Source organism: Lissotriton vulgaris, chromosome 8 (assembly GCF_964263255.1).
Source record: "Lissotriton vulgaris chromosome 8, aLisVul1.2, whole genome shotgun sequence".
Lineage (NCBI taxonomy): Eukaryota > Metazoa > Chordata > Amphibia > Caudata > Salamandridae > Lissotriton > Lissotriton vulgaris.
Genome location: NC_141696.1, coordinates 153,335,938 through 153,363,557, shown reverse-complemented (window position 1 = coordinate 153,363,557; position 27,620 = coordinate 153,335,938). Strand labels below are relative to the sequence as shown.

The window sequence follows — 27,620 nt, the reverse complement described above, 5'->3', positions numbered from 1 at the left end:
GACCTAAGATGTGTGCTTTTTTTGGTTCACAATATCTTTCCCTCTCTGTAGATGATCAGGCAAATGTGGTCAGGATGGCCGAGTGGTCTAAGGCGCTGCGTTAAGGCCGCAGTCTCTCCTGGAGGCGTGGGTTCGAATCCCACTTCTGACAAAACTTTAAGTCCATTTTGTCTCTGAGTTCTTTTAGAATCTCAGCTAAAAATTGGCAGTGCATATAATATCTGAATAAGTAACAAACTTCAGTTTCAACTGCAAATTAATTTGCCCAATTCTGTCTTCAAGCTCGTATAATATTCTTCTAGCACTCGTGGCGTTTTATGTGTTTTTTGGGGGGTGCTTAAAAAGTCCCTTTTAATAATGAAATGGGTTACATTCAGTCTTGTGATATTTTTGGTTTCCAATAAGTAGATTGTTAATTTTATGTAACCTCATTTTCTAATGCTCCATTCAAGAGATGTTTCCACTATGAAATGCAGAGCAAGGGGAAAGAGCACAAGTGATAGAGCGAGTGAGTGAGAAGGGGTGTTGAGGAAGGAGAGAATGAAACAAAGACAGAGTGAGTGAACGGCAGGTAGGCCTAGAAGAGGAGACTAGAAGTGAAGGCGACATACTTTTCCATGCTTTTGACCTCCCACCCATCCCAAACCGACCACAAACGTACCATCTATGCAACGTTGGTATGCAGAAATTCACGCCTCAGCCAGTGAGGGTAAGTCCCAGGCCAGGGGCTAGAGAGCAAAAGACTGCATGTGCTCAGACGTTCCCTGCTAGGGACAGTTGATCTGAAACAAGGTCTGCTCTCTTGTATCCAGCAAGGATCTAGAAATCCTGCATGAATCTGCAAGGCACAATGACAGCATACATTTGCATAATATGCCCCACCTTCTGCCTTCCTACTTCCTGTGCAGTAGTTGTTTGTGTAGAGAGAGAGGTCGCAGGCAAGGTAATTTTGTGAGTAGGATACAGGACCCTAAATAGCTGGTGAGAGGTATGAGGTATTTTAAAAGCATAAAAATTGTACACCTGTGAAATGAAATGCTTTCACAAGTGATCTTCTGTGTTTATTGTCCTGTGCATAAAGTTGCACCTTGTGTTTGAAGGTTTAAATTATTTCAGGCTTGCATGGAGGCAGAAATTTCTGAGTGACTTTTATACATTTCTTAAGACTCTGCACTGTCAGGATGGCCGAGTGGTCTAAGGCGCTGTGTTTAGGCCACAGTCTCCTCTGGAGGCGTGGGTTCGAATCCCACTTCTGACATGACTTTTGGAGATGTAATCTCCTTTTTCAGGTTAACATCTGATGGAAGTTGCATCTGTTGGTCTTCACCTGGGATGTGATTCCGTCCTCATCTAGTCAAGAGAGCTGGGGTTTCTCATATATTTCGGTTGTATAAAGTCTTGCTGACAAAGTGCAGTCCTTACTATATGAGCATAGGACCCATGTAAGAGCTCATCTGGAAGAGTCATGCTCTTGTATGCCCTGGCCAGACAGGCCATGCAAATATGGAAGAATGCCTAGCATCTGGTAGACAGTTGGACTCCAGCACACTTGCGGCAATTTCCTCAGGGCTGTGATCAGGGGCTGCTTAGATTTGCGTATTCCACCCTATGTTGTGACATTGAAATTCCTTGTTGAATTTGCTTTAGCTAGCCAAGAGGTGGCTGTTGACTCAATTTCAAAGCAGCTTTGGGCCTTTCAAGTGGCTGGTTAATAGCACTTTCTCTTTGTACGCCTTAAAGGTCTAAAGAGTTCTTCATAGGTACTGCTCTCTATGGATTGTTCAAAGATCTGTTGGAAGTACTTATAATAGGATAAATAAATTGAGGGCATGCCTTTTCGGTACCCCACTTGCATGGCTGTCTGGCCTGTGGAAGGTTCCGAAAATGCAAGTCAGGATGGCCGAGTGGTCTAAGGCGCTGCGTTCAGGTCGCAGTCTCTTCTGGAGGCGTGGGTTCAAATCCCACTTCTGACAATTGTGTGTTTACTCTTCTTTTTTCTTGGGAGAGAAAAAATCAGATCATTTCCCTCACATGGGCTTATATGGTTGTCTACTTGGAAAAGTGCAGTGAGTTTTTTTCTTGCTCTAGCCACTCATGACCTAAGTTGTGTGCTTTTTTTGGTTCACAATATCTTTCCCTCTCTGTAGATGATCAAGCACATGTGGTCAGGATGGCCGAGTGGTCTAAGGTGCTGCGATAAGGCCGCAGTCTCTCCTGGAGGCGTGGGTTCGAATCCCACTTCTGACAAAACATTAAGTCCATTTTGTCTCTGAGTTCTTTTAGAATCTCAGCTAAAAATTGGCAGTGCATATAATATCTGAATAAGTAACAAACTTCAGTTTCAACTGCAAATTAATTTGCCCAATTCTGTCTTCAAGCTCGTATAATATTCTTCTAGCACTCGTGGTGTTTTATGTGTTTTTTGGGGGGTGCTTAAAAAGTCCCTTTTATTAATGAAATGGGTTACATTCAGTCTTGTGATATTTTTGGTTTCCAATAAGTAGATTGTTAATTTTATGTAACCTCATTTTCTAATGCTCCATTCAAGAGATGTTTCCACTATGAAATGCAGAGCAAGGGGAAAGAGCACAAGTGATAGAGCGAGTGAGTGAGAAGGGGTGTTGAGGAAGGAGAGAATGAAACAAAGACAGAGTGAGTGAACGGCAGGTTGGCCTAGAAGAGGAGACTAGAAGTGAAGGCGACATACTTTTCCCTGCTTTTGACCTCCCACCCATCCCAAACCGACCACAAACGTACCATCTATGCAACGTTGGTATGCAGAAATTCACGCCTCAGCCAGTGAGGGTAAGTCCCAGGCCAGGGGCTAGAGAGCAAAAGACTGCATGTGCTCAGACGTTCCCTGCTAGGGACAGTTGATCTGAAACAAGGTCTGCTCTCTTGTATCCAGCAACGATCTAGAAATCCTGCATGAATCTGCAAGGCACAATGACAGCATACATTTGCATAATATGCCCCACCTTCTGCCTTCCTACTTCCTGTGCAGTAGTTGTTTGTGTAGAGAGAGAGGTCGCAGGCAAGGTAATTTTGTGAGTAGGATACAGGAACCTAAATAGCTGGTGAGAGGTATGAGGTATTCTAAAAGCATAAAAATTGTACACCTGTGAAATGAAATGCTTTCACATGTGATCTTCTGTGTTTATTGTCCTGTGCATAAAGTTGCACCTTATGTTTGAAGGTTTAAATTATTTCAGGCTTGCATGGAGGCAGAAATTTCTGAGTGACTTTTATACATTTCTTAAGACTCTGCACTGTCAGGATGGCCGAGTGGTCTAAGGCGTTGTGTTTAGGCCGCAGTCTCCTCTGGAGGCGTGGGTTCGAATCCCACTTCTGACATGACTTTTGGAGATGTAATCTCCTTTTTCAGGTTAACATCTGATGGAAGTTGCATCTGTTGGTCTTCACCTGGGATGTGATTCCGTCCTCATCTAGTCAAGAGAGCTGGGGTTTCTCATATATTTCGGTTGTATAAAGTCTTGCTGACAAAGTGCAGTCCTTACTATATGAGCATAGGACCCATGTAAGAGCTCATCTGGAAGAGTCATGCTCTTGTATGCCCTGGCAAGACAGGCCATGCAAATATGGAAGAATGCCTAGCACCTGGTAGACAGTTGGACTCCAGCACACTTACGGCAATTTCCTCAGGGCTGTGATCAGGGGCTGCTTAGATTTGCGTATTTCACCTTATGTTGTGACATTGAAATTCCTTGTTGAATTTGCTTTAGCTAGCCAAGAGGTGGCTGTTGACTCAATTTCAAAGCAGCTTTGTTCCGTTCAAGTGGCTGGTTAATAGCACTTTCTCTTTGTACGCCTTAAAGGTCTAAAGAGTTCTTACATAGGTACTGCTCTCTATGGATTGTTCAAAGATCTGTTGGAAGTACTTATAATAGGATAAATAAATTGAGGGCATGCCTTTTCGGTACCCCACTTGCATGGCTGTCTGGCCTGTGGAAGGTTCCACAAATGCAAGTCAGGATGGCCGAGTGGTCTAAGGCGCTGCGTTCAGGTCGCAGTCTCTTCTGGAGGCGTGGGTTCAAATCCCACTTCTGACAATTGTGTGTTTACTCTACTTTTTTCTTGAGAGAGAAAAAATCAGATCATTTCCTCACATGGGCTTATATGGTTGTCTACTTGGAAAAGTGCAGTGAGTTTTTTTCTTGCTCTAGCCACTCATGACCTAAGATGTGTGCTTTTTTTGGTTCACAATATCTTTCCCTCTCTGTAGATGATCAAGCAAATGTGGTCAGGATGGCCGAGTGGTCTAAGGCGCTGCGTTAAGGCCGCAGTCTCTCCTGGAGGCGTGGGTTCGAATCCCACTTCTGACAAAACTTTAAGTCCATTTTGTCTCTGAGTTCTTTTAGAATCTCAGCTAAAAATTGGCAGTGCATATAATATCTGAATAAGTAACAAACTTCAGTTTCAACTGCAAATTAATTTGCCCAATTCTGTCTTCAAGCTCGTATAATATTCTTCTAGCACTCGTGGCGTTTTATGTGTTTTTTGGGGGGTGCTTAAAAAGTCCCTTTTATTAATGAAATGGGTTACATTCAGTCTTGTGATATTTTTGGTTTCCAATAAGTAGATTGTTAATTTTATGTAACCTCATTTTCTAATGCTCCATTCAAGAGATGTTTCCACTATGAAATGCAGAGCAAGGGGAAAGAGCACAAGTGATAGAGCGAGTGAGTGAGAAGGGGTGTTGAGGAAGGAGAGAATGAAACAAAGACAGAGTGAGTGAACGGCAGGTTGGCCTAGAAGAGGAGACTTCAAGTGAAGGCGACATACTTTTCCCTGCTTTTGACCTCCCACCCATCCCAAACCGACCACAAACGTACCATCTATGCAACGTTGGTATGCAGAAATTCACGCCTCAGCCAGTGAGGGTAAGTCCCAGGCCAGGGGCTAGAGAGCAAAAGACTGCATGTGCTCAGACGTTCCCTGCTAGGGACAGTTCATCTGAAACAAGGTCTGCTCTCTTGTATCCAGCAACGATCTAGAAATCCTGCATGAATCTGCAAGGCACAATGACAGCATACATTTGCATAATATGCCCCACCTTCTGCCTTCCTACTTCCTGTGCAGTAGTTGTTTGTGTAGAGAGAGAGGTCGCAGGCAAGGTAATTTTGTGAGTAGGATACAGGACCCTAAATAGCTGGTGAGAGGTATGAGGTATTCTAAAAGCATAAAAATTGTACACCTGTGAAATGAAATGCTTTCACATGTGATCTTCTGTGTTTATTGTCCTGTGCATAAAGTTGCACCTTGTGTTTGAAGGTTTAAATTATTTCAGGCTTGCGTGGAGGCAGAAATTTCTGAGTGACTTTTATACATTTCTTAAGACTCTGCACTGTCAGGATGGCCGAGTGGTCTAAGGCGCTGTGTTTAGGCCGCAGTCTCCTCTGGAGGCGTGGGTTCGAATCCCACTTCTGACATGACTTTTGGAGATGTAATCTCCTTTTTCAGGTTAACATCTGATGGAAGTTGCATCTGTTGGTCTTCACCTGGGATGTGATTCCGTCCTCATCTAGTCAAGAGAGCTGGGGTTTCTCATATATTTCGGTTGTATAAAGTCTTGCTGACAAAGTGCAGTCCTTACTATATGAGCATAGGACCCATGTAAGAGCTCATCTGGAAGAGTCATGCTCTTGTATGCCCTGGCAAGACAGGCCATGCAAATATGGAAGAATGCCTAGCATCTGGTAGACAGTTGGACTCCAGCACACTTACGGCAATTTCCTCAGGGCTGTGATCAGGGGCTGCTTAGATTTGCGTATTTCACCTTATGTTGTGACATTGAAATTCCTTGTTGAATTTGCTTTAGCTAGCCAAGAGGTGGCTGTTGACTCAATTTCAAAGCAGCTTTGTTCCGTTCAAGTGGCTGGTTAATAGCACTTTCTCTTTGTACGCCTTAAAGGTCTAAAGAGTTCTTCATAGGTACTGCTCTCTATGGATTGTTCAAAGATCTGTTGGAAGTACTTATAATAGGATAAATAAATTGAGGGCATGCCTTTTCGGTACCCCACTTGCATGGCTGTCTGGCCTGTGGAAGGTTCCACAAATGCAAGTCAGGATGGCCGAGTGGTCTAAGGCGCTGCGTTCAGGTCGCAGTCTCTTCTGGAGGCGTGGGTTCAAATCCCACTTCTGACAATTGTGTGTTTACTCTACTTTTTTCTTGAGAGAGAAAAAATCAGATCATTTCCCTCACATGGGCTTATATGGTTGTCTACTTGGAAAAGTGCAGTGAGTTTTTTTCTTGCTCCAGCCACTCATGACCTAAGTTGTGTGCTTTTTTTGGTTCACAATATCTTTCCCTCTCTGTAGATGATCAAGCACATGTGGTCAGGATGGCCGAGTGGTCTAAGGCGCTGCGATAAGGCCGCAGTCTCTCCTGGAGGCGTGGGTTCGAATCCCACTTCTGACAAAACATTAAGTCCATTTTGTCTCTGAGTTCTTTTAGAATCTCAGCTAAAAATTGGCAGTGCATATAATATCTGAATAAGTAACAAACTTCAGTTTCAACTGCAAATTAATTTGCCCAATTCTGTCTTCAATCTCGTATAATATTCTTCTAGCACTCGTGGTGTTTTATGTGTTTTTTGGGGGGTGCTTAAAAAGTCCCTTTTATTAATGAAATGGGTTACATTCAGTCTTGTGATATTTTTGGTTTCCAATAAGTAGATTGTTAATTTTATGTAACCTCATTTTCTAATGCTCCATTCAAGAGATGTTTCCACTATGAAATGCAGAGCAAGGGGAAAGAGCACAAGTGATAGAGCGAGTGAGTGAGAAGGGGTGTTGAGGAAGGAGAGAATGAAACAAAGACAGAGTGAGTGAACGGCAGGTTGGCCTAGAAGAGGAGACTAGAAGTGAAGGCGACATACTTTTCCCTGCTTTTGACCTCCCACCCATCCCAAACCGACCACAAACGTACCATCTATGCAACGTTGGTATGCAGAAATTCACGCCTCAGCCAGTGAGGGTAAGTCCCAGGCCAGGGGCTAGAGAGCAAAAGACTGCATGTGCTCAGACGTTCCCTGCTAGGGACAGTTGATCTGAAACAAGGTCTGCTCTCTTGTATCCAGCAAGGATCTAGAAATCCTGCATGAATCTGCAAGGCACAATGACAGCATACATTTGCATAATATGCCCCACCTTCTGCCTTCCTACTTCCTGTGCAGTAGTTGTTTGTGTAGAGAGAGAGGTCGCAGCCAAGGTAATTTTGTGAGTAGGATACAGGAACCTAAATAGCTGGTGAGAGGTATGAGGTATTCTAAAAGCATAAAAATTGTACACCTGTGAAATGAAATGCTTTCACATGTGATCTTCTGTGTTTATTGTCCTGTGCATAAAGTTGCACCTTGTGTTTGAAGGTTTAAATTATTTCAGGCTTGCATGGAGGCAGAAATTTCTGAGTGACTTTTATACATTTCTTAAGACTCTGCACTGTCAGGATGGCCGAGTGGTCTAAGGCGCTGTGTTTAGGCCGCAGTCTCCTCTGGAGGCGTGGGTTCGAATCCCACTTCTGACATGACTTTTGGAGATGTAATCTCCTTTTTCAGGTTAACATCTGATGGAAGTTGCATCTGTTGGTCTTCACCTGGGATGTGATTCCGTCCTCATCTAGTCAAGAGAGCTGGGGTTTCTCATATATTTCGGTTGTATAAAGTCTTGCTGACAAAGTGCAGTCCTTACTATATGAGCATAGGACCCATGTAAGAGCTCATCTGGAAGAGTCATGCTCTTGTATGCCCTGGCCAGACAGGCCATGCAAATATGGAAGAATGCCTAGCATCTGGTAGACAGTTGGACTCCAGCACACTTACGGCAATTTCCTCAGGGCTGTGATCAGGGGCTGCTTAGATTTGCGTATTCCACCCTATGTTGTGACATTGAAATTCCTTGTTGAATTTGCTTTAGCTAGCCAAGAGGTGGCTGTTGACTCAATTTCAAAGCAGCTTTGGGCCTTTCAAGTGGCTGGTTAATAGCACTTTCTCTTTGTACGCCTTAAAGGTCTAAAGAGTTCTTCATAGGTACTGCTCTCTATGGATTGTTCAAAGATCTGTTGGAAGTACTTATAATAGGATAAATAAATTGAGGGCATGCCTTTTCGGTACCCCACTTGCATGGCTGTCTGGCCTGTGGAAGGTTCCGAAAATGCAAGTCAGGATGGCCGAGTGGTCTAAGGCGCTGCGTTCAGGTCGCAGTCTCTTCTGGAGGCGTGGGTTCAAATCCCACTTCTGACAATTGTGTGTTTACTCTTCTTTTTTCTTGGGAGAGAAAAAATCTGATCATTTCCCTCACATGGGCTTATATGGTTGTCTACTTGGAAAAGTGCAGTGAGTTTTTTTCTTGCTCTAGCCACTCATGACCTAAGATGTGTGCTTTTTTTGGTTCACAATATCTTTCCCTCTCTGTAGATGATCAAGCACATGTGGTCAGGATGGCCGAGTGGTCTAAGGCGCTGCGTTAAGGCCGCAGTCTCTCCTGGAGGCGTGGGTTCGAATCCCACTTCTGACAAAACTTTAAGTCCATTTTGTCTCTGAGTTCTTTTAGAATCTCAGCTAAAAATTGGCAGTGCATATAATATCTGAATAAGTAACAAACTTCAGTTTCAACTGCAAATTAATTTGCCCAATTCTGTCTTCAAGCTCGTATAATATTCTTCTAGCACTCGTGGTGTTTTATGTGTTTTTTGGGGGGTGCTTAAAAAGTCCCTTTTATTAATGAAATGGGTTACATTCAGTCTTGTGATATTTTTGGTTTCCAATAAGTAGATTGTTAATTTTATGTAACCTCATTTTCTAATGCTCCATTCAAGAGATGTTTCCACTATGAAATGCAGAGCAAGGGGAAAGAGCACAAGTGATAGAGCGAGTGAGTGAGAAGGGGTGTTGAGGAAGGAGAGAATGAAACAAAGACAGAGTGAGTGAACGGCAGGTTGGCCTAGAAGAGGAGACTTCAAGTGAAGGCGACATACTTTTCCCTGCTTTTGACCTCCCACCCATCCCAAACCGACCACAAACGTACCATCTATGCAACGTTGGTATGCAGAAATTCACGCCTCAGCCAGTGAGGGTAAGTCCCAGGCCAGGGGCTAGAGAGCAAAAGACTGCATGTGCTCAGACGTTCCCTGCTAGGGACAGTTCATCTGAAACAAGGTCTGCTCTCTTGTATCCAGCAACGATCTAGAAATCCTGCATGAATCTGCAAGGCACAATGACAGCATACATTTGCATAATATGCCCCACCTTCTGCCTTCCTACTTCCTGTGCAGTAGTTGTTTGTGTAGAGAGAGAGGTCGCAGGCAAGGTAATTTTGTGAGTAGGATACAGGACCCTAAATAGCTGGTGAGAGGTATGAGGTATTCTAAAAGCATAAAAATTGTACACCTGTGAAATGAAATGCTTTCACATGTGATCTTCTGTGTTTATTGTCCTGTGCATAAAGTTGCACCTTGTGTTTGAAGGTTTAAATTATTTCAGGCTTGCGTGGAGGCAGAAATTTCTGAGTGACTTTTATACATTTCTTAAGACTCTGCACTGTCAGGATGGCCGAGTGGTCTAAGGCGCTGTGTTTAGGCCGCAGTCTCCTCTGGAGGCGTGGGTTCGAATCCCACTTCTGACATGACTTTTGGAGATGTAATCTCCTTTTTCAGGTTAACATCTGATGGAAGTTGCATCTGTTGGTCTTCACCTGGGATGTGATTCCGTCCTCATCTAGTCAAGAGAGCTGGGGTTTCTCATATATTTCGGTTGTATAAAGTCTTGCTGACAAAGTGCAGTCCTTACTATATGAGCATAGGACCCATGTAAGAGCTCATCTGGAAGAGTCATGCTCTTGTATGCCCTGGCAAGACAGGCCATGCAAATATGGAAGAATGCCTAGCATCTGGTAGACAGTTGGACTCCAGCACACTTACGGCAATTTCCTCAGGGCTGTGATCAGGGGCTGCTTAGATTTGCGTATTTCACCTTATGTTGTGACATTGAAATTCCTTGTTGAATTTGCTTTAGCTAGCCAAGAGGTGGCTGTTGACTCAATTTCAAAGCAGCTTTGTTCCGTTCAAGTGGCTGGTTAATAGCACTTTCTCTTTGTACGCCTTAAAGGTCTAAAGAGTTCTTCATAGGTACTGCTCTCTATGGATTGTTCAAAGATCTGTTGGAAGTACTTATAATAGGATAAATAAATTGAGGGCATGCCTTTTCGGTACCCCACTTGCATGGCTGTCTGGCCTGTGGAAGGTTCCACAAATGCAAGTCAGGATGGCCGAGTGGTCTAAGGCGCTGCGTTCAGGTCGCAGTCTCTTCTGGAGGCGTGGGTTCAAATCCCACTTCTGACAATTGTGTGTTTACTCTACTTTTTTCTTGAGAGAGAAAAAATCTGATCATTTCCCTCACATGGGCTTATATGGTTGTCTACTTGGAAAAGTGCAGTGAGTTTTTTTCTTGCTCCAGCCACTCATGACCTAAGTTGTGTGCTTTTTTTGGTTCACAATATCTTTCCCTCTCTGTAGATGATCAAGCACATGTGGTCAGGATGGCCGAGTGGTCTAAGGCGCTGCGATAAGGCCGCAGTCTCTCCTGGAGGCGTGGGTTCGAATCCCACTTCTGACAAAACATTAAGTCCATTTTGTCTCTGAGTTCTTTTAGAATCTCAGCTAAAAATTGGCAGTGCATATAATATCTGAATAAGTAACAAACTTCAGTTTCAACTGCAAATTAATTTGCCCAATTCTGTCTTCAATCTCGTATAATATTCTTCTAGCACTCGTGGTGTTTTATGTGTTTTTTGGGGGGTGCTTAAAAAGTCCCTTTTATTAATGAAATGGGTTACATTCAGTCTTGTGTTATTTTTGGTTTCCAATAAGTAGATTGTTAATTTTATGTAACCTCATTTTCTAATGCTCCATTCAAGAGATGTTTCCACTATGAAATGCAGAGCAAGGGGAAAGAGCACAAGTGATAGAGCGAGTGAGTGAGAAGGGGTGTTGAGGAAGGAGAGAATGAACCAAAGACAGAGTGAGTGAACGGCAGGTTGGCCTAGAAGAGGAGACTAGAAGTGAAGGCGACATACTTTTCCCTGCTTTTGACCTCCCACCCATCCCAAACCGACCACAAACGTACCATCTATGCAACGTTGGTATGCAGAAATTCACGCCTCAGCCAGTGAGGGTAAGTCCCAGGCCAGGGGCTAGAGAGCAAAAGACTGCATGTGCTCAGACGTTCCCTGCTAGGGACAGTTGATCTGAAACAAGGTCTGCTCTCTTGTATCCAGCAAGGATCTAGAAATCCTGCATGAATCTGCAAGGCACAATGACAGCATACATTTGCATAATATGCCCCACCTTCTGCCTTCCTACTTCCTGTGCAGTAGTTGTTTGTGTAGAGAGAGAGGTCGCAGCCAAGGTAATTTTGTGAGTAGGATACAGGAACCTAAATAGCTGGTGAGAGGTATGAGGTATTCTAAAAGCATAAAAATTGTACACCTGTGAAATGAAATGCTTTCACATGTGATCTTCTGTGTTTATTGTCCTGTGCATAAAGTTGCACCTTGTGTTTGAAGGTTTAAATTATTTCAGGCTTGCATGGAGGCAGAAATTTCTGAGTGACTTTTATACATTTCTTAAGACTCTGCACTGTCAGGATGGCCGAGTGGTCTAAGGCGCTGTGTTTAGGCCGCAGTCTCCTCTGGAGGCGTGGGTTCGAATCCCACTTCTGACATGACTTTTGGAGATGTAATCTCCTTTTTCAGGTTAACATCTGATGGAAGTTGCATCTGTTGGTCTTCACCTGGGATGTGATTCCGTCCTCATCTAGTCAAGAGAGCTGGGGTTTCTCATATATTTCGGTTGTATAAAGTCTTGCTGACAAAGTGCAGTCCTTACTATATGAGCATAGGACCCATGTAAGAGCTCATCTGGAAGAGTCATGCTCTTGTATGCCCTGGCAAGACAGGCCATGCAAATATGGAAGAATGCCTAGCATCTGGTAGACAGTTGGACTCCAGCACACTTACGGCAATTTCCTCAGGGCTGTGATCAGGGGCTGCTTAGATTTGCGTATTTCACCTTATGTTGTGACATTGAAATTCCTTGTTGAATTTGCTTTAGCTAGCCAAGAGGTGGCTGTTGACTCAATTTCAAAGCAGCTTTGTTCCGTTCAAGTGGCTGGTTAATAGCACTTTCTCTTTGTACGCCTTAAAGGTCTAAAGAGTTCTTCATAGGTACTGCTCTCTATGGATTGTTCAAAGATCTGTTGGAAGTACTTATAATAGGATAAATAAATTGAGGGCATGCCTTTTCGGTACCCCACTTGCATGGCTGTCTGGCCTGTGGAAGGTTCCACAAATGCAAGTCAGGATGGCCGAGTGGTCTAAGGCGCTGCGTTCAGGTCGCAGTCTCTTCTGGAGGCGTGGGTTCAAATCCCACTTCTGACAATTGTGTGTTTACTCTACTTTTTTCTTGAGAGAGAAAAAATCTGATCATTTCCCTCACATGGGCTTATATGGTTGTCTACTTGGAAAAGTGCAGTGAGTTTTTTTCTTGCTCTAGCCACTCATGACCTAAGATGTGTGCTTTTTTTGGTTCACAATATCTTTCCCTCTCTGTAGATGATCAGGCAAATGTGGTCAGGATGGCCGAGTGGTCTAAGGCGCTGCGTTAAGGCCGCAGTCTCTCCTGGAGGCGTGGGTTCGAATCCCACTTCTGACAAAACTTTAAGTCCATTTTGTCTCTGAGTTCTTTTAGAATCTCAGCTAAAAATTGGCAGTGCATATAATATCTGAATAAGTAACAAACTTCAGTTTCAACTGCAAATTAATTTGCCCAATTCTGTCTTCAAGCTCGTATAATATTCTTCTAGCACTCGTGGCGTTTTATGTGTTTTTTGGGGGGTGCTTAAAAAGTCCCTTTTAATAATGAAATGGGTTACATTCAGTCTTGTGATATTTTTGGTTTCCAATAAGTAGATTGTTAATTTTATGTAACCTCATTTTCTAATGCTCCATTCAAGAGATGTTTCCACTATGAAATGCAGAGCAAGGGGAAAGAGCACAAGTGATAGAGCGAGTGAGTGAGAAGGGGTGTTGAGGAAGGAGAGAATGAAACAAAGACAGAGTGAGTGAACGGCAGGTAGGCCTAGAAGAGGAGACTAGAAGTGAAGGCGACATACTTTTCCATGCTTTTGACCTCCCACCCATCCCAAACCGACCACAAACGTACCATCTATGCAACGTTGGTATGCAGAAATTCACGCCTCAGCCAGTGAGGGTAAGTCCCAGGCCAGGGGCTAGAGAGCAAAAGACTGCATGTGCTCAGACGTTCCCTGCTAGGGACAGTTGATCTGAAACAAGGTCTGCTCTCTTGTATCCAGCAAGGATCTAGAAATCCTGCATGAATCTGCAAGGCACAATGACAGCATACATTTGCATAATATGCCCCACCTTCTGCCTTCCTACTTCCTGTGCAGTAGTTGTTTGTGTAGAGAGAGAGGTCGCAGGCAAGGTAATTTTGTGAGTAGGATACAGGACCCTAAATAGCTGGTGAGAGGTATGAGGTATTTTAAAAGCATAAAAATTGTACACCTGTGAAATGAAATGCTTTCACAAGTGATCTTCTGTGTTTATTGTCCTGTGCATAAAGTTGCACCTTGTGTTTGAAGGTTTAAATTATTTCAGGCTTGCATGGAGGCAGAAATTTCTGAGTGACTTTTATACATTTCTTAAGACTCTGCACTGTCAGGATGGCCGAGTGGTCTAAGGCGCTGTGTTTAGGCCACAGTCTCCTCTGGAGGCGTGGGTTCGAATCCCACTTCTGACATGACTTTTGGAGATGTAATCTCCTTTTTCAGGTTAACATCTGATGGAAGTTGCATCTGTTGGTCTTCACCTGGGATGTGATTCCGTCCTCATCTAGTCAAGAGAGCTGGGGTTTCTCATATATTTCGGTTGTATAAAGTCTTGCTGACAAAGTGCAGTCCTTACTATATGAGCATAGGACCCATGTAAGAGCTCATCTGGAAGAGTCATGCTCTTGTATGCCCTGGCCAGACAGGCCATGCAAATATGGAAGAATGCCTAGCATCTGGTAGACAGTTGGACTCCAGCACACTTGCGGCAATTTCCTCAGGGCTGTGATCAGGGGCTGCTTAGATTTGCGTATTCCACCCTATGTTGTGACATTGAAATTCCTTGTTGAATTTGCTTTAGCTAGCCAAGAGGTGGCTGTTGACTCAATTTCAAAGCAGCTTTGGGCCTTTCAAGTGGCTGGTTAATAGCACTTTCTCTTTGTACGCCTTAAAGGTCTAAAGAGTTCTTCATAGGTACTGCTCTCTATGGATTGTTCAAAGATCTGTTGGAAGTACTTATAATAGGATAAATAAATTGAGGGCATGCCTTTTCGGTACCCCACTTGCATGGCTGTCTGGCCTGTGGAAGGTTCCGAAAATGCAAGTCAGGATGGCCGAGTGGTCTAAGGCGCTGCGTTCAGGTCGCAGTCTCTTCTGGAGGCGTGGGTTCAAATCCCACTTCTGACAATTGTGTGTTTACTCTTCTTTTTTCTTGGGAGAGAAAAAATCAGATCATTTCCCTCACATGGGCTTATATGGTTGTCTACTTGGAAAAGTGCAGTGAGTTTTTTTCTTGCTCTAGCCACTCATGACCTAAGTTGTGTGCTTTTTTTGGTTCACAATATCTTTCCCTCTCTGTAGATGATCAAGCACATGTGGTCAGGATGGCCGAGTGGTCTAAGGCGCTGCGATAAGGCCGCAGTCTCTCCTGGAGGCGTGGGTTCGAATCCCACTTCTGACAAAACATTAAGTCCATTTTGTCTCTGAGTTCTTTTAGAATCTCAGCTAAAAATTGGCAGTGCATATAATATCTGAATAAGTAACAAACTTCAGTTTCAACTGCAAATTAATTTGCCCAATTCTGTCTTCAAGCTCGTATAATATTCTTCTAGCACTCGTGGTGTTTTATGTGTTTTTTGGGGGGTGCTTAAAAAGTCCCTTTTATTAATGAAATGGGTTACATTCAGTCTTGTGATATTTTTGGTTTCCAATAAGTAGATTGTTAATTTTATGTAACCTCATTTTCTAATGCTCCATTCAAGAGATGTTTCCACTATGAAATGCAGAGCAAGGGGAAAGAGCACAAGTGATAGAGCGAGTGAGTGAGAAGGGGTGTTGAGGAAGGAGAGAATGAAACAAAGACAGAGTGAGTGAACGGCAGGTTGGCCTAGAAGAGGAGACTAGAAGTGAAGGCGACATACTTTTCCCTGCTTTTGACCTCCCACCCATCCCAAACCGACCACAAACGTACCATCTATGCAACGTTGGTATGCAGAAATTCACGCCTCAGCCAGTGAGGGTAAGTCCCAGGCCAGGGGCTAGAGAGCAAAAGACTGCATGTGCTCAGACGTTCCCTGCTAGGGACAGTTGATCTGAAACAAGGTCTGCTCTCTTGTATCCAGCAACGATCTAGAAATCCTGCATGAATCTGCAAGGCACAATGACAGCATACATTTGCATAATATGCCCCACCTTCTGCCTTCCTACTTCCTGTGCAGTAGTTGTTTGTGTAGAGAGAGAGGTCGCAGGCAAGGTAATTTTGTGAGTAGGATACAGGAACCTAAATAGCTGGTGAGAGGTATGAGGTATTCTAAAAGCATAAAAATTGTACACCTGTGAAATGAAATGCTTTCACATGTGATCTTCTGTGTTTATTGTCCTGTGCATAAAGTTGCACCTTATGTTTGAAGGTTTAAATTATTTCAGGCTTGCATGGAGGCAGAAATTTCTGAGTGACTTTTATACATTTCTTAAGACTCTGCACTGTCAGGATGGCCGAGTGGTCTAAGGCGTTGTGTTTAGGCCGCAGTCTCCTCTGGAGGCGTGGGTTCGAATCCCACTTCTGACATGACTTTTGGAGATGTAATCTCCTTTTTCAGGTTAACATCTGATGGAAGTTGCATCTGTTGGTCTTCACCTGGGATGTGATTCCGTCCTCATCTAGTCAAGAGAGCTGGGGTTTCTCATATATTTCGGTTGTATAAAGTCTTGCTGACAAAGTGCAGTCCTTACTATATGAGCATAGGACCCATGTAAGAGCTCATCTGGAAGAGTCATGCTCTTGTATGCCCTGGCAAGACAGGCCATGCAAATATGGAAGAATGCCTAGCACCTGGTAGACAGTTGGACTCCAGCACACTTACGGCAATTTCCTCAGGGCTGTGATCAGGGGCTGCTTAGATTTGCGTATTTCACCTTATGTTGTGACATTGAAATTCCTTGTTGAATTTGCTTTAGCTAGCCAAGAGGTGGCTGTTGACTCAATTTCAAAGCAGCTTTGTTCCGTTCAAGTGGCTGGTTAATAGCACTTTCTCTTTGTACGCCTTAAAGGTCTAAAGAGTTCTTACATAGGTACTGCTCTCTATGGATTGTTCAAAGATCTGTTGGAAGTACTTATAATAGGATAAATAAATTGAGGGCATGCCTTTTCGGTACCCCACTTGCATGGCTGTCTGGCCTGTGGAAGGTTCCACAAATGCAAGTCAGGATGGCCGAGTGGTCTAAGGCGCTGCGTTCAGGTCGCAGTCTCTTCTGGAGGCGTGGGTTCAAATCCCACTTCTGACAATTGTGTGTTTACTCTACTTTTTTCTTGAGAGAGAAAAAATCAGATCATTTCCTCACATGGGCTTATATGGTTGTCTACTTGGAAAAGTGCAGTGAGTTTTTTTCTTGCTCTAGCCACTCATGACCTAAGATGTGTGCTTTTTTTGGTTCACAATATCTTTCCCTCTCTGTAGATGATCAAGCAAATGTGGTCAGGATGGCCGAGTGGTCTAAGGCGCTGCGTTAAGGCCGCAGTCTCTCCTGGAGGCGTGGGTTCGAATCCCACTTCTGACAAAACTTTAAGTCCATTTTGTCTCTGAGTTCTTTTAGAATCTCAGCTAAAAATTGGCAGTGCATATAATATCTGAATAAGTAACAAACTTCAGTTTCAACTGCAAATTAATTTGCCCAATTCTGTCTTCAAGCTCGTATAATATTCTTCTAGCACTCGTGGCGTTTTATGTGTTTTTTGGGGGGTGCTTAAAAAGTCCCTTTTATTAATGAAATGGGTTACATTCAGTCTTGTGATATTTTTGGTTTCCAATAAGTAGATTGTTAATTTTATGTAACCTCATTTTCTAATGCTCCATTCAAGAGATGTTTCCACTATGAAATGCAGAGCAAGGGGAAAGAGCACAAGTGATAGAGCGAGTGAGTGAGAAGGGGTGTTGAGGAAGGAGAGAATGAAACAAAGACAGAGTGAGTGAACGGCAGGTTGGCCTAGAAGAGGAGACTTCAAGTGAAGGCGACATACTTTTCCCTGCTTTTGACCTCCCACCCATCCCAAACCGACCACAAACGTACCATCTATGCAACGTTGGTATGCAGAAATTCACGCCTCAGCCAGTGAGGGTAAGTCCCAGGCCAGGGGCTAGAGAGCAAAAGACTGCATGTGCTCAGACGTTCCCTGCTAGGGACAGTTCATCTGAAACAAGGTCTGCTCTCTTGTATCCAGCAACGATCTAGAAATCCTGCATGAATCTGCAAGGCACAATGACAGCATACATTTGCATAATATGCCCCACCTTCTGCCTTCCTACTTCCTGTGCAGTAGTTGTTTGTGTAGAGAGAGAGGTCGCAGGCAAGGTAATTTTGTGAGTAGGATACAGGACCCTAAATAGCTGGTGAGAGGTATGAGGTATTCTAAAAGCATAAAAATTGTACACCTGTGAAATGAAATGCTTTCACATGTGATCTTCTGTGTTTATTGTCCTGTGCATAAAGTTGCACCTTGTGTTTGAAGGTTTAAATTATTTCAGGCTTGCGTGGAGGCAGAAATTTCTGAGTGACTTTTATACATTTCTTAAGACTCTGCACTGTCAGGATGGCCGAGTGGTCTAAGGCGCTGTGTTTAGGCCGCAGTCTCCTCTGGAGGCGTGGGTTCGAATCCCACTTCTGACATGACTTTTGGAGATGTAATCTCCTTTTTCAGGTTAACATCTGATGGAAGTTGCATCTGTTGGTCTTCACCTGGGATGTGATTCCGTCCTCATCTAGTCAAGAGAGCTGGGGTTTCTCATATATTTCGGTTGTATAAAGTCTTGCTGACAAAGTGCAGTCCTTACTATATGAGCATAGGACCCATGTAAGAGCTCATCTGGAAGAGTCATGCTCTTGTATGCCCTGGCAAGACAGGCCATGCAAATATGGAAGAATGCCTAGCATCTGGTAGACAGTTGGACTCCAGCACACTTACGGCAATTTCCTCAGGGCTGTGATCAGGGGCTGCTTAGATTTGCGTATTTCACCTTATGTTGTGACATTGAAATTCCTTGTTGAATTTGCTTTAGCTAGCCAAGAGGTGGCTGTTGACTCAATTTCAAAGCAGCTTTGTTCCGTTCAAGTGGCTGGTTAATAGCACTTTCTCTTTGTACGCCTTAAAGGTCTAAAGAGTTCTTCATAGGTACTGCTCTCTATGGATTGTTCAAAGATCTGTTGGAAGTACTTATAATAGGATAAATAAATTGAGGGCATGCCTTTTCGGTACCCCACTTGCATGGCTGTCTGGCCTGTGGAAGGTTCCACAAATGCAAGTCAGGATGGCCGAGTGGTCTAAGGCGCTGCGTTCAGGTCGCAGTCTCTTCTGGAGGCGTGGGTTCAAATCCCACTTCTGACAATTGTGTGTTTACTCTACTTTTTTCTTGAGAGAGAAAAAATCAGATCATTTCCCTCACATGGGCTTATATGGTTGTCTACTTGGAAAAGTGCAGTGAGTTTTTTTCTTGCTCCAGCCACTCATGACCTAAGTTGTGTGCTTTTTTTGGTTCACAATATCTTTCCCTCTCTGTAGATGATCAAGCACATGTGGTCAGGATGGCCGAGTGGTCTAAGGCGCTGCGATAAGGCCGCAGTCTCTCCTGGAGGCGTGGGTTCGAATCCCACTTCTGACAAAACATTAAGTCCATTTTGTCTCTGAGTTCTTTTAGAATCTCAGCTAAAAATTGGCAGTGCATATAATATCTGAATAAGTAACAAACTTCAGTTTCAACTGCAAATTAATTTGCCCAATTCTGTCTTCAATCTCGTATAATATTCTTCTAGCACTCGTGGTGTTTTATGTGTTTTTTGGGGGGTGCTTAAAAAGTCCCTTTTATTAATGAAATGGGTTACATTCAGTCTTGTGATATTTTTGGTTTCCAATAAGTAGATTGTTAATTTTATGTAACCTCATTTTCTAATGCTCCATTCAAGAGATGTTTCCACTATGAAATGCAGAGCAAGGGGAAAGAGCACAAGTGATAGAGCGAGTGAGTGAGAAGGGGTGTTGAGGAAGGAGAGAATGAAACAAAGACAGAGTGAGTGAACGGCAGGTTGGCCTAGAAGAGGAGACTAGAAGTGAAGGCGACATACTTTTCCCTGCTTTTGACCTCCCACCCATCCCAAACCGACCACAAACGTACCATCTATGCAACGTTGGTATGCAGAAATTCACGCCTCAGCCAGTGAGGGTAAGTCCCAGGCCAGGGGCTAGAGAGCAAAAGACTGCATGTGCTCAGACGTTCCCTGCTAGGGACAGTTGATCTGAAACAAGGTCTGCTCTCTTGTATCCAGCAAGGATCTAGAAATCCTGCATGAATCTGCAAGGCACAATGACAGCATACATTTGCATAATATGCCCCACCTTCTGCCTTCCTACTTCCTGTGCAGTAGTTGTTTGTGTAGAGAGAGAGGTCGCAGCCAAGGTAATTTTGTGAGTAGGATACAGGAACCTAAATAGCTGGTGAGAGGTATGAGGTATTCTAAAAGCATAAAAATTGTACACCTGTGAAATGAAATGCTTTCACATGTGATCTTCTGTGTTTATTGTCCTGTGCATAAAGTTGCACCTTGTGTTTGAAGGTTTAAATTATTTCAGGCTTGCATGGAGGCAGAAATTTCTGAGTGACTTTTATACATTTCTTAAGACTCTGCACTGTCAGGATGGCCGAGTGGTCTAAGGCGCTGTGTTTAGGCCGCAGTCTCCTCTGGAGGCGTGGGTTCGAATCCCACTTCTGACATGACTTTTGGAGATGTAATCTCCTTTTTCAGGTTAACATTTGATGGAAGTTGCATCTGTTGGTCTTCACCTGGGATGTGATTCCGTCCTCATCTAGTCAAGAGAGCTGGGGTTTCTCATATATTTCGGTTGTATAAAGTCTTGCTGACAAAGTGCAGTCCTTACTATATGAGCATAGGACCCATGTAAGAGCTCATCTGGAAGAGTCATGCTCTTGTATGCCCTGGCAAGACAGGCCATGCAAATATGGAAGAATGCCTAGCATCTGGTAGACAGTTGGACTCCAGCACACTTACGGCAATTTCCTCAGGGCTGTGATCAGGGGCTGCTTAGATTTGCGTATTTCACCTTATGTTGTGACATTGAAATTCCTTGTTGAATTTGCTTTAGCTAGCCAAGAGGTGGCTGTTGACTCAATTTCAAAGCAGCTTTGTTCCGTTCAAGTGGCTGGTTAATAGCACTTTCTCTTTGTACGCCTTAAAGGTCTAAAGAGTTCTTCATAGGTACTGCTCTCTATGGATTGTTCAAAGATCTGTTGGAAGTACTTATAATAGGATAAATAAATTGAGGGCATGCCTTTTCGGTACCCCACTTGCATGGCTGTCTGGCCTGTGGAAGGTTCCACAAATGCAAGTCAGGATGGCCGAGTGGTCTAAGGCGCTGCGTTCAGGTCGCAGTCTCTTCTGGAGGCGTGGGTTCAAATCCCACTTCTGACAATTGTGTGTTTACTCTACTTTTTTCTTGAGAGAGAAAAAATCTGATCATTTCCCTCACATGGGCTTATATGGTTGTCTACTTGGAAAAGTGCAGTGAGTTTTTTTCTTGCTCTAGCCACTCATGACCTAAGATGTGTGCTTTTTTTGGTTCACAATATCTTTCCCTCTCTGTAGATGATCAGGCAAATGTGGTCAGGATGGCCGAGTGGTCTAAGGCGCTGCGTTAAGGCCGCAGTCTCTCCTGGAGGCGTGGGTTCGAATCCCACTTCTGACAAAGCTTTAAGTCCATTTTGTCTCTGAGTTCTTTTAGAATCTCAGCTAAAAATTGGCAGTGCATATAATATCTGAATAAGTAACAAACTTCAGTTTCAACTGCAAATTAATTTGCCCAATTCTGTCTTCAAGCTCGTATAATATTCTTCTAGCACTCGTGGCGTTTTATGTGTTTTTTGGGGGGTGCTTAAAAAGTCCCTTTTAATAATGAAATGGGTTACATTCAGTCTTGTGATATTTTTGGTTTCCAATAAGTAGATTGTTAATTTTATGTAACCTCATTTTCTAATGCTCCATTCAAGAGATGTTTCCACTATGAAATGCAGAGCAAGGGGAAAGAGCACAAGTGATAGAGCGAGTGAGTGAGAAGGGGTGTTGAGGAAGGAGAGAATGAAACAAAGACAGAGTGAGTGAACGGCAGGTAGGCCTAGAAGAGGAGACTAGAAGTGAAGGCGACATACTTTTCCATGCTTTTGACCTCCCACCCATCCCAAACCGACCACAAACGTACCATCTATGCAACGTTGGTATGCAGAAATTCACGCCTCAGCCAGTGAGGGTAAGTCCCAGGCCAGGGGCTAGAGAGCAAAAGACTGCATGTGCTCAGACGTTCCCTGCTAGGGACAGTTGATCTGAAACAAGGTCTGCTCTCTTGTATCCAGCAAGGATCTAGAAATCCTGCATGAATCTGCAAGGCACAATGACAGCATACATTTGCATAATATGCCCCACCTTCTGCCTTCCTACTTCCTGTGCAGTAGTTGTTTGTGTAGAGAGAGAGGTCGCAGGCAAGGTAATTTTGTGAGTAGGATACAGGACCCTAAATAGCTGGTGAGAGGTATGAGGTATTTTAAAAGCATAAAAATTGTACACCTGTGAAATGAAATGCTTTCACAAGTGATCTTCTGTGTTTATTGTCCTGTGCATAAAGTTGCACCTTGTGTTTGAAGGTTTAAATTATTTCAGGCTTGCATGGAGGCAGAAATTTCTGAGTGACTTTTATACATTTCTTAAGACTCTGCACTGTCAGGATGGCCGAGTGGTCTAAGGCGCTGTGTTTAGGCCGCAGTCTCCTCTGGAGGCGTGGGTTCGAATCCCACTTCTGACATGACTTTTGGAGATGTAATCTCCTTTTTCAGGTTAACATCTGATGGAAGTTGCATCTGTTGGTCTTCACCTGGGATGTGATTCCGTCCTCATCTAGTCAAGAGAGCTGGGGTTTCTCATATATTTCGGTTGTATAAAGTCTTGCTGACAAAGTGCAGTCCTTACTATATGAGCATAGGACCCATGTAAGAGCTCATCTGGAAGAGTCATGCTCTTGTATGCCCTGGCCAGACAGGCCATGCAAATATGGAAGAATGCCTAGCATCTGGTAGACAGTTGGACTCCAGCACACTTGCGGCAATTTCCTCAGGGCTGTGATCAGGGGCTGCTTAGATTTGCGTATTCCACCCTATGTTGTGACATTGAAATTCCTTGTTGAATTTGCTTTAGCTAGCCAAGAGGTGGCTGTTGACTCAATTTCAAAGCAGCTTTGGGCCTTTCAAGTGGCTGGTTAATAGCACTTTCTCTTTGTACGCCTTAAAGGTCTAAAGAGTTCTTCATAGGTACTGCTCTCTATGGATTGTTCAAAGATCTGTTGGAAGTACTTATAATAGGATAAATAAATTGAGGGCATGCCTTTTCGGTACCCCACTTGCATGGCTGTCTGGCCTGTGGAAGGTTCCGAAAATGCAAGTCAGGATGGCCGAGTGGTCTAAGGCGCTGCGTTCAGGTCGCAGTCTCTTCTGGAGGCGTGGGTTCAAATCCCACTTCTGACAATTGTGTGTTTACTCTTCTTTTTTCTTGGGAGAGAAAAAATCAGATCATTTCCCTCACATGGGCTTATATGGTTGTCTACTTGGAAAAGTGCAGTGAGTTTTTTTCTTGCTCTAGCCACTCATGACCTAAGTTGTGTGCTTTTTTTGGTTCACAATATCTTTCCCTCTCTGTAGATGATCAAGCACATGTGGTCAGGATGGCCGAGTGGTCTAAGGCGCTGCGATAAGGCCGCAGTCTCTCCTGGAGGCGTGGGTTCGAATCCCACTTCTGACAAAACATTAAGTCCATTTTGTCTCTGAGTTCTTTTAGAATCTCAGCTAAAAATTGGCAGTGCATATAATATCTGAATAAGTAACAAACTTCAGTTTCAACTGCAAATTAATTTGCCCAATTCTGTCTTCAAGCTCGTATAATATTCTTCTAGCACTCGTGGTGTTTTATGTGTTTTTTGGGGGGTGCTTAAAAAGTCCCTTTTATTAATGAAATGGGTTACATTCAGTCTTGTGATATTTTTGGTTTCCAATAAGTAGATTGTTAATTTTATGTAACCTCATTTTCTAATGCTCCATTCAAGAGATGTTTCCACTATGAAATGCAGAGCAAGGGGAAAGAGCACAAGTGATAGAGCGAGTGAGTGAGAAGGGGTGTTGAGGAAGGAGAGAATGAAACAAAGACAGAGTGAGTGAACGGCAGGTTGGCCTAGAAGAGGAGACTAGAAGTGAAGGCGACATACTTTTCCCTGCTTTTGACCTCCCACCCATCCCAAACCGACCACAAACGTACCATCTATGCAACGTTGGTATGCAGAAATTCACGCCTCAGCCAGTGAGGGTAAGTCCCAGGCCAGGGGCTAGAGAGCAAAAGACTGCATGTGCTCAGACGTTCCCTGCTAGGGACAGTTGATCTGAAACAAGGTCTGCTCTCTTGTATCCAGCAACGATCTAGAAATCCTGCATGAATCTGCAAGGCACAATGACAGCATACATTTGCATAATATGCCCCACCTTCTGCCTTCCTACTTCCTGTGCAGTAGTTGTTTGTGTAGAGAGAGAGGTCGCAGGCAAGGTAATTTTGTGAGTAGGATACAGGAACCTAAATAGCTGGTGAGAGGTATGAGGTATTCTAAAAGCATAAAAATTGTACACCTGTGAAATGAAATGCTTTCACATGTGATCTTCTGTGTTTATTGTCCTGTGCATAAAGTTGCACCTTATGTTTGAAGGTTTAAATTATTTCAGGCTTGCATGGAGGCAGAAATTTCTGAGTGACTTTTATACATTTCTTAAGACTCTGCACTGTCAGGATGGCCGAGTGGTCTAAGGCGTTGTGTTTAGGCCGCAGTCTCCTCTGGAGGCGTGGGTTCGAATCCCACTTCTGACATGACTTTTGGAGATGTAATCTCCTTTTTCAGGTTAACATCTGATGGAAGTTGCATCTGTTGGTCTTCACCTGGGATGTGATTCCGTCCTCATCTAGTCAAGAGAGCTGGGGTTTCTCATATATTTCGGTTGTATAAAGTCTTGCTGACAAAGTGCAGTCCTTACTATATGAGCATAGGACCCATGTAAGAGCTCATCTGGAAGAGTCATGCTCTTGTATGCCCTGGCAAGACAGGCCATGCAAATATGGAAGAATGCCTAGCACCTGGTAGACAGTTGGACTCCAGCACACTTACGGCAATTTCCTCAGGGCTGTGATCAGGGGCTGCTTAGATTTGCGTATTTCACCTTATGTTGTGACATTGAAATTCCTTGTTGAATTTGCTTTAGCTAGCCAAGAGGTGGCTGTTGACTCAATTTCAAAGCAGCTTTGTTCCGTTCAAGTGGCTGGTTAATAGCACTTTCTCTTTGTACGCCTTAAAGGTCTAAAGAGTTCTTACATAGGTACTGCTCTCTATGGATTGTTCAAAGATCTGTTGGAAGTACTTATAATAGGATAAATAAATTGAGGGCATGCCTTTTCGGTACCCCACTTGCATGGCTGTCTGGCCTGTGGAAGGTTCCACAAATGCAAGTCAGGATGGCCGAGTGGTCTAAGGCGCTGCGTTCAGGTCGCAGTCTCTTCTGGAGGCGTGGGTTCAAATCCCACTTCTGACAATTGTGTGTTTACTCTACTTTTTTCTTGAGAGAGAAAAAATCAGATCATTTCCTCACATGGGCTTATATGGTTGTCTACTTGGAAAAGTGCAGTGAGTTTTTTTCTTGCTCTAGCCACTCATGACCTAAGATGTGTGCTTTTTTTGGTTCACAATATCTTTCCCTCTCTGTAGATGATCAAGCAAATGTGGTCAGGATGGCCGAGTGGTCTAAGGCGCTGCGTTAAGGCCGCAGTCTCTCCTGGAGGCGTGGGTTCGAATCCCACTTCTGACAAAACTTTAAGTCCATTTTGTCTCTGAGTTCTTTTAGAATCTCAGCTAAAAATTGGCAGTGCATATAATATCTGAATAAGTAACAAACTTCAGTTTCAACTGCAAATTAATTTGCCCAATTCTGTCTTCAAGCTCGTATAATATTCTTCTAGCACTCGTGGCGTTTTATGTGTTTTTTGGGGGGTGCTTAAAAAGTCCCTTTTATTAATGAAATGGGTTACATTCAGTCTTGTGATATTTTTGGTTTCCAATAAGTAGATTGTTAATTTTATGTAACCTCATTTTCTAATGCTCCATTCAAGAGATGTTTCCACTATGAAATGCAGAGCAAGGGGAAAGAGCACAAGTGATAGAGCGAGTGAGTGAGAAGGGGTGTTGAGGAAGGAGAGAATGAAACAAAGACAGAGTGAGTGAACGGCAGGTAGGCCTAGAAGAGGAGACTAGAAGTGAAGGCGACATACTTTTCCATGCTTTTGACCTCCCACCCATCCCAAACCGACCACAAACGTACCATCTATGCAACGTTGGTATGCAGAAATTCACGCCTCAGCCAGTGAGGGTAAGTCCCAGGCCAGGGGCTAGAGAGCAAAAGACTGCATGTGCTCAGACGTTCCCTGCTAGGGACAGTTGATCTGAAACAAGGTCTGCTCTCTTGTATCCAGCAAGGATCTAGAAATCCTGCATGAATCTGCAAGGCACAATGACAGCATACATTTGCATAATATGCCCCACCTTCTGCCTTCCTACTTCCTGTGCAGTAGTTGTTTGTGTAGAGAGAGAGGTCGCAGGCAAGGTAATTTTGTGAGTAGGATACAGGACCCTAAATAGCTGGTGAGAGGTATGAGGTATTTTAAAAGCATAAAAATTGTACACCTGTGAAATGAAATGCTTTCACAAGTGATCTTCTGTGTTTATTGTCCTGTGCATAAAGTTGCACCTTGTGTTTGAAGGTTTAAATTATTTCAGGCTTGCATGGAGGCAGAAATTTCTGAGTGACTTTTATACATTTCTTAAGACTCTGCACTGTCAGGATGGCCGAGTGGTCTAAGGCGCTGTGTTCAGGCCACAGTCTCCTCTGGAGGCATGGGTTCGAATCCCACTTCTGACATGACTTTTGGAGATGTAATCTCCTTTTTCAGGTTAACATCTGATGGAAGTTGCATCTGTTGGTCTTCACCTGGGATGTGATTCCGTCCTCATCTAGTCAAGAGAGCTGGGGTTTCTCATATATTTCGGTTGTATAAAGTCTTGCTGACAAAGTGCAGTCCTTACTATATGAGCATAGGACCCATGTAAGAGCTCATCTGGAAGAGTCATGCTCTTGTATGCCCTGGCCAGACAGGCCATGCAAATATGGAAGAATGCCTAGCATCTGGTAGACAGTTGGACTCCAGCACACTTACGGCAATTTCCTCAGGGCTGTGATCAGGGGCTGCTTAGATTTGCGTATTCCACCCTATGCTGTGACATTGAAATTCCTTGTTGAATTTGCTGTAGCTAGCCAAGAGGTGGCTGTTGACTCAATTTCAAAGCAGCTTTGGGCCTTTCAAGTGGCTGGTTAATAGCACTTTCTCTTTGTACGCCTTAAAGGTCTAAAGAGTTCTTCATAGGTACTGCTCTCTATGGATTGTTCAAAGATCTGTTGGAAGTACTTATAATAGGATAAAGAAAATGAGGGCATGCCTTTTCGGTACCCCACTTGCATGGCTGTTTGGCCTGTGGAAGGTTCCACAAATGCAAGTCAGGATGGCCGAGTGGTCTAAGGCGCTGCGTTCAGGTCGCAGTCTCTTCTGGAGGCGTGGGTTCAAATCCCACTTCTGACAATTGTGTGTTTACTCTACTTTTTTCTTGAGAGAGAAAAAATCAGATCATTTCCCTCACATGGGCTTATATGGTTGTCTGCTTGGAAAAGTGCAGTGAGTTTTTTTCTTGCTCTAGCCACTCATGACCTAAGATGTGTGCTTTTTTTGGTTCACAATATCTTTCCCTCTCTGTAGATGATCAAGCAAATGTGGTCAGGATGGCCGAGTGGTCTAAGGCGCTGCGTTAAGGCCGCAGTCTCTCCTGGAGGCGTGGGTTCGAATCCCACTTCTGACAAAACTTTAAGTCCATTTTGTCTCTGAGTTCTTTTAGAATCTCAGCTAAAAATTGGCAGTGCATATAATATCTGAATAAGTAACAAACTTCAGTTTCAACTGCAAATTAATTTGCCCAATTCTGTCTTCAAGCTCGTATAATATTCTTCTAGCACTCGTGGTGTTTTATGTGTTTTTTGGGGGGTGCTTAAAAAGTCCCTTTTATTAATGAAATGGGTTACA

General features: G+C 43.6%; 39 non-coding genes across 39 annotated transcripts; all 39 read left to right on the top strand.

Annotated features, from left to right (window-relative positions):
• Positions 1–68: 68 nt before the first annotated feature.
• On the top strand, positions 69–151 carry TRNAL-AAG (transfer RNA leucine (anticodon AAG)). Its single transcript has one exon. It is a non-coding gene; the product is annotated as a tRNA-Leu (tRNA).
• Positions 152–1,175: 1,024 nt separating this feature from the next.
• TRNAL-UAG (transfer RNA leucine (anticodon UAG)) lies at positions 1,176–1,258 on the top strand. The gene has a single exon. It is a non-coding gene; the product is annotated as a tRNA-Leu (tRNA).
• A 632-nt stretch (positions 1,259–1,890) lies between these two features.
• TRNAL-CAG (transfer RNA leucine (anticodon CAG)) lies at positions 1,891–1,973 on the top strand. Its single transcript has one exon. It is a non-coding gene; the product is annotated as a tRNA-Leu (tRNA).
• Positions 1,974–3,271: 1,298 nt separating this feature from the next.
• On the top strand, positions 3,272–3,354 carry TRNAL-UAG (transfer RNA leucine (anticodon UAG)). The gene has a single exon. It is a non-coding gene; the product is annotated as a tRNA-Leu (tRNA).
• Positions 3,355–3,987: 633 nt separating this feature from the next.
• Positions 3,988–4,070, top strand: TRNAL-CAG (transfer RNA leucine (anticodon CAG)). Its single transcript has one exon. It is a non-coding gene; the product is annotated as a tRNA-Leu (tRNA).
• Positions 4,071–4,260: 190 nt separating this feature from the next.
• Positions 4,261–4,343, top strand: TRNAL-AAG (transfer RNA leucine (anticodon AAG)). The gene has a single exon. It is a non-coding gene; the product is annotated as a tRNA-Leu (tRNA).
• A 1,024-nt stretch (positions 4,344–5,367) lies between these two features.
• Positions 5,368–5,450, top strand: TRNAL-UAG (transfer RNA leucine (anticodon UAG)). The gene has a single exon. It is a non-coding gene; the product is annotated as a tRNA-Leu (tRNA).
• A 632-nt stretch (positions 5,451–6,082) lies between these two features.
• On the top strand, positions 6,083–6,165 carry TRNAL-CAG (transfer RNA leucine (anticodon CAG)). The gene has a single exon. It is a non-coding gene; the product is annotated as a tRNA-Leu (tRNA).
• A 191-nt stretch (positions 6,166–6,356) lies between these two features.
• TRNAL-AAG (transfer RNA leucine (anticodon AAG)) lies at positions 6,357–6,439 on the top strand. Its single transcript has one exon. It is a non-coding gene; the product is annotated as a tRNA-Leu (tRNA).
• Positions 6,440–7,463: 1,024 nt separating this feature from the next.
• TRNAL-UAG (transfer RNA leucine (anticodon UAG)) lies at positions 7,464–7,546 on the top strand. The gene has a single exon. It is a non-coding gene; the product is annotated as a tRNA-Leu (tRNA).
• A 632-nt stretch (positions 7,547–8,178) lies between these two features.
• TRNAL-CAG (transfer RNA leucine (anticodon CAG)) lies at positions 8,179–8,261 on the top strand. The gene has a single exon. It is a non-coding gene; the product is annotated as a tRNA-Leu (tRNA).
• A 191-nt stretch (positions 8,262–8,452) lies between these two features.
• Positions 8,453–8,535, top strand: TRNAL-AAG (transfer RNA leucine (anticodon AAG)). Its single transcript has one exon. It is a non-coding gene; the product is annotated as a tRNA-Leu (tRNA).
• A 1,024-nt stretch (positions 8,536–9,559) lies between these two features.
• Positions 9,560–9,642, top strand: TRNAL-UAG (transfer RNA leucine (anticodon UAG)). Its single transcript has one exon. It is a non-coding gene; the product is annotated as a tRNA-Leu (tRNA).
• Positions 9,643–10,274: 632 nt separating this feature from the next.
• On the top strand, positions 10,275–10,357 carry TRNAL-CAG (transfer RNA leucine (anticodon CAG)). Its single transcript has one exon. It is a non-coding gene; the product is annotated as a tRNA-Leu (tRNA).
• Positions 10,358–10,548: 191 nt separating this feature from the next.
• Positions 10,549–10,631, top strand: TRNAL-AAG (transfer RNA leucine (anticodon AAG)). The gene has a single exon. It is a non-coding gene; the product is annotated as a tRNA-Leu (tRNA).
• A 1,024-nt stretch (positions 10,632–11,655) lies between these two features.
• On the top strand, positions 11,656–11,738 carry TRNAL-UAG (transfer RNA leucine (anticodon UAG)). The gene has a single exon. It is a non-coding gene; the product is annotated as a tRNA-Leu (tRNA).
• A 632-nt stretch (positions 11,739–12,370) lies between these two features.
• Positions 12,371–12,453, top strand: TRNAL-CAG (transfer RNA leucine (anticodon CAG)). Its single transcript has one exon. It is a non-coding gene; the product is annotated as a tRNA-Leu (tRNA).
• Positions 12,454–12,644: 191 nt separating this feature from the next.
• TRNAL-AAG (transfer RNA leucine (anticodon AAG)) lies at positions 12,645–12,727 on the top strand. The gene has a single exon. It is a non-coding gene; the product is annotated as a tRNA-Leu (tRNA).
• A 1,024-nt stretch (positions 12,728–13,751) lies between these two features.
• Positions 13,752–13,834, top strand: TRNAL-UAG (transfer RNA leucine (anticodon UAG)). The gene has a single exon. It is a non-coding gene; the product is annotated as a tRNA-Leu (tRNA).
• Positions 13,835–14,466: 632 nt separating this feature from the next.
• Positions 14,467–14,549, top strand: TRNAL-CAG (transfer RNA leucine (anticodon CAG)). Its single transcript has one exon. It is a non-coding gene; the product is annotated as a tRNA-Leu (tRNA).
• Positions 14,550–14,740: 191 nt separating this feature from the next.
• Positions 14,741–14,823, top strand: TRNAL-AAG (transfer RNA leucine (anticodon AAG)). The gene has a single exon. It is a non-coding gene; the product is annotated as a tRNA-Leu (tRNA).
• Positions 14,824–15,847: 1,024 nt separating this feature from the next.
• TRNAL-UAG (transfer RNA leucine (anticodon UAG)) lies at positions 15,848–15,930 on the top strand. The gene has a single exon. It is a non-coding gene; the product is annotated as a tRNA-Leu (tRNA).
• Positions 15,931–16,563: 633 nt separating this feature from the next.
• On the top strand, positions 16,564–16,646 carry TRNAL-CAG (transfer RNA leucine (anticodon CAG)). The gene has a single exon. It is a non-coding gene; the product is annotated as a tRNA-Leu (tRNA).
• A 190-nt stretch (positions 16,647–16,836) lies between these two features.
• Positions 16,837–16,919, top strand: TRNAL-AAG (transfer RNA leucine (anticodon AAG)). Its single transcript has one exon. It is a non-coding gene; the product is annotated as a tRNA-Leu (tRNA).
• Positions 16,920–17,943: 1,024 nt separating this feature from the next.
• On the top strand, positions 17,944–18,026 carry TRNAL-UAG (transfer RNA leucine (anticodon UAG)). The gene has a single exon. It is a non-coding gene; the product is annotated as a tRNA-Leu (tRNA).
• A 632-nt stretch (positions 18,027–18,658) lies between these two features.
• On the top strand, positions 18,659–18,741 carry TRNAL-CAG (transfer RNA leucine (anticodon CAG)). Its single transcript has one exon. It is a non-coding gene; the product is annotated as a tRNA-Leu (tRNA).
• A 191-nt stretch (positions 18,742–18,932) lies between these two features.
• Positions 18,933–19,015, top strand: TRNAL-AAG (transfer RNA leucine (anticodon AAG)). The gene has a single exon. It is a non-coding gene; the product is annotated as a tRNA-Leu (tRNA).
• A 1,024-nt stretch (positions 19,016–20,039) lies between these two features.
• On the top strand, positions 20,040–20,122 carry TRNAL-UAG (transfer RNA leucine (anticodon UAG)). The gene has a single exon. It is a non-coding gene; the product is annotated as a tRNA-Leu (tRNA).
• A 632-nt stretch (positions 20,123–20,754) lies between these two features.
• On the top strand, positions 20,755–20,837 carry TRNAL-CAG (transfer RNA leucine (anticodon CAG)). Its single transcript has one exon. It is a non-coding gene; the product is annotated as a tRNA-Leu (tRNA).
• Positions 20,838–21,028: 191 nt separating this feature from the next.
• On the top strand, positions 21,029–21,111 carry TRNAL-AAG (transfer RNA leucine (anticodon AAG)). Its single transcript has one exon. It is a non-coding gene; the product is annotated as a tRNA-Leu (tRNA).
• Positions 21,112–22,135: 1,024 nt separating this feature from the next.
• Positions 22,136–22,218, top strand: TRNAL-UAG (transfer RNA leucine (anticodon UAG)). Its single transcript has one exon. It is a non-coding gene; the product is annotated as a tRNA-Leu (tRNA).
• A 632-nt stretch (positions 22,219–22,850) lies between these two features.
• On the top strand, positions 22,851–22,933 carry TRNAL-CAG (transfer RNA leucine (anticodon CAG)). Its single transcript has one exon. It is a non-coding gene; the product is annotated as a tRNA-Leu (tRNA).
• Positions 22,934–23,124: 191 nt separating this feature from the next.
• Positions 23,125–23,207, top strand: TRNAL-AAG (transfer RNA leucine (anticodon AAG)). Its single transcript has one exon. It is a non-coding gene; the product is annotated as a tRNA-Leu (tRNA).
• A 1,024-nt stretch (positions 23,208–24,231) lies between these two features.
• TRNAL-UAG (transfer RNA leucine (anticodon UAG)) lies at positions 24,232–24,314 on the top strand. Its single transcript has one exon. It is a non-coding gene; the product is annotated as a tRNA-Leu (tRNA).
• A 633-nt stretch (positions 24,315–24,947) lies between these two features.
• On the top strand, positions 24,948–25,030 carry TRNAL-CAG (transfer RNA leucine (anticodon CAG)). The gene has a single exon. It is a non-coding gene; the product is annotated as a tRNA-Leu (tRNA).
• Positions 25,031–25,220: 190 nt separating this feature from the next.
• TRNAL-AAG (transfer RNA leucine (anticodon AAG)) lies at positions 25,221–25,303 on the top strand. Its single transcript has one exon. It is a non-coding gene; the product is annotated as a tRNA-Leu (tRNA).
• Positions 25,304–26,327: 1,024 nt separating this feature from the next.
• Positions 26,328–26,410, top strand: TRNAL-CAG (transfer RNA leucine (anticodon CAG)). The gene has a single exon. It is a non-coding gene; the product is annotated as a tRNA-Leu (tRNA).
• Positions 26,411–27,042: 632 nt separating this feature from the next.
• Positions 27,043–27,125, top strand: TRNAL-CAG (transfer RNA leucine (anticodon CAG)). Its single transcript has one exon. It is a non-coding gene; the product is annotated as a tRNA-Leu (tRNA).
• Positions 27,126–27,316: 191 nt separating this feature from the next.
• On the top strand, positions 27,317–27,399 carry TRNAL-AAG (transfer RNA leucine (anticodon AAG)). The gene has a single exon. It is a non-coding gene; the product is annotated as a tRNA-Leu (tRNA).
• Positions 27,400–27,620: the final 221 nt, after the last annotated feature.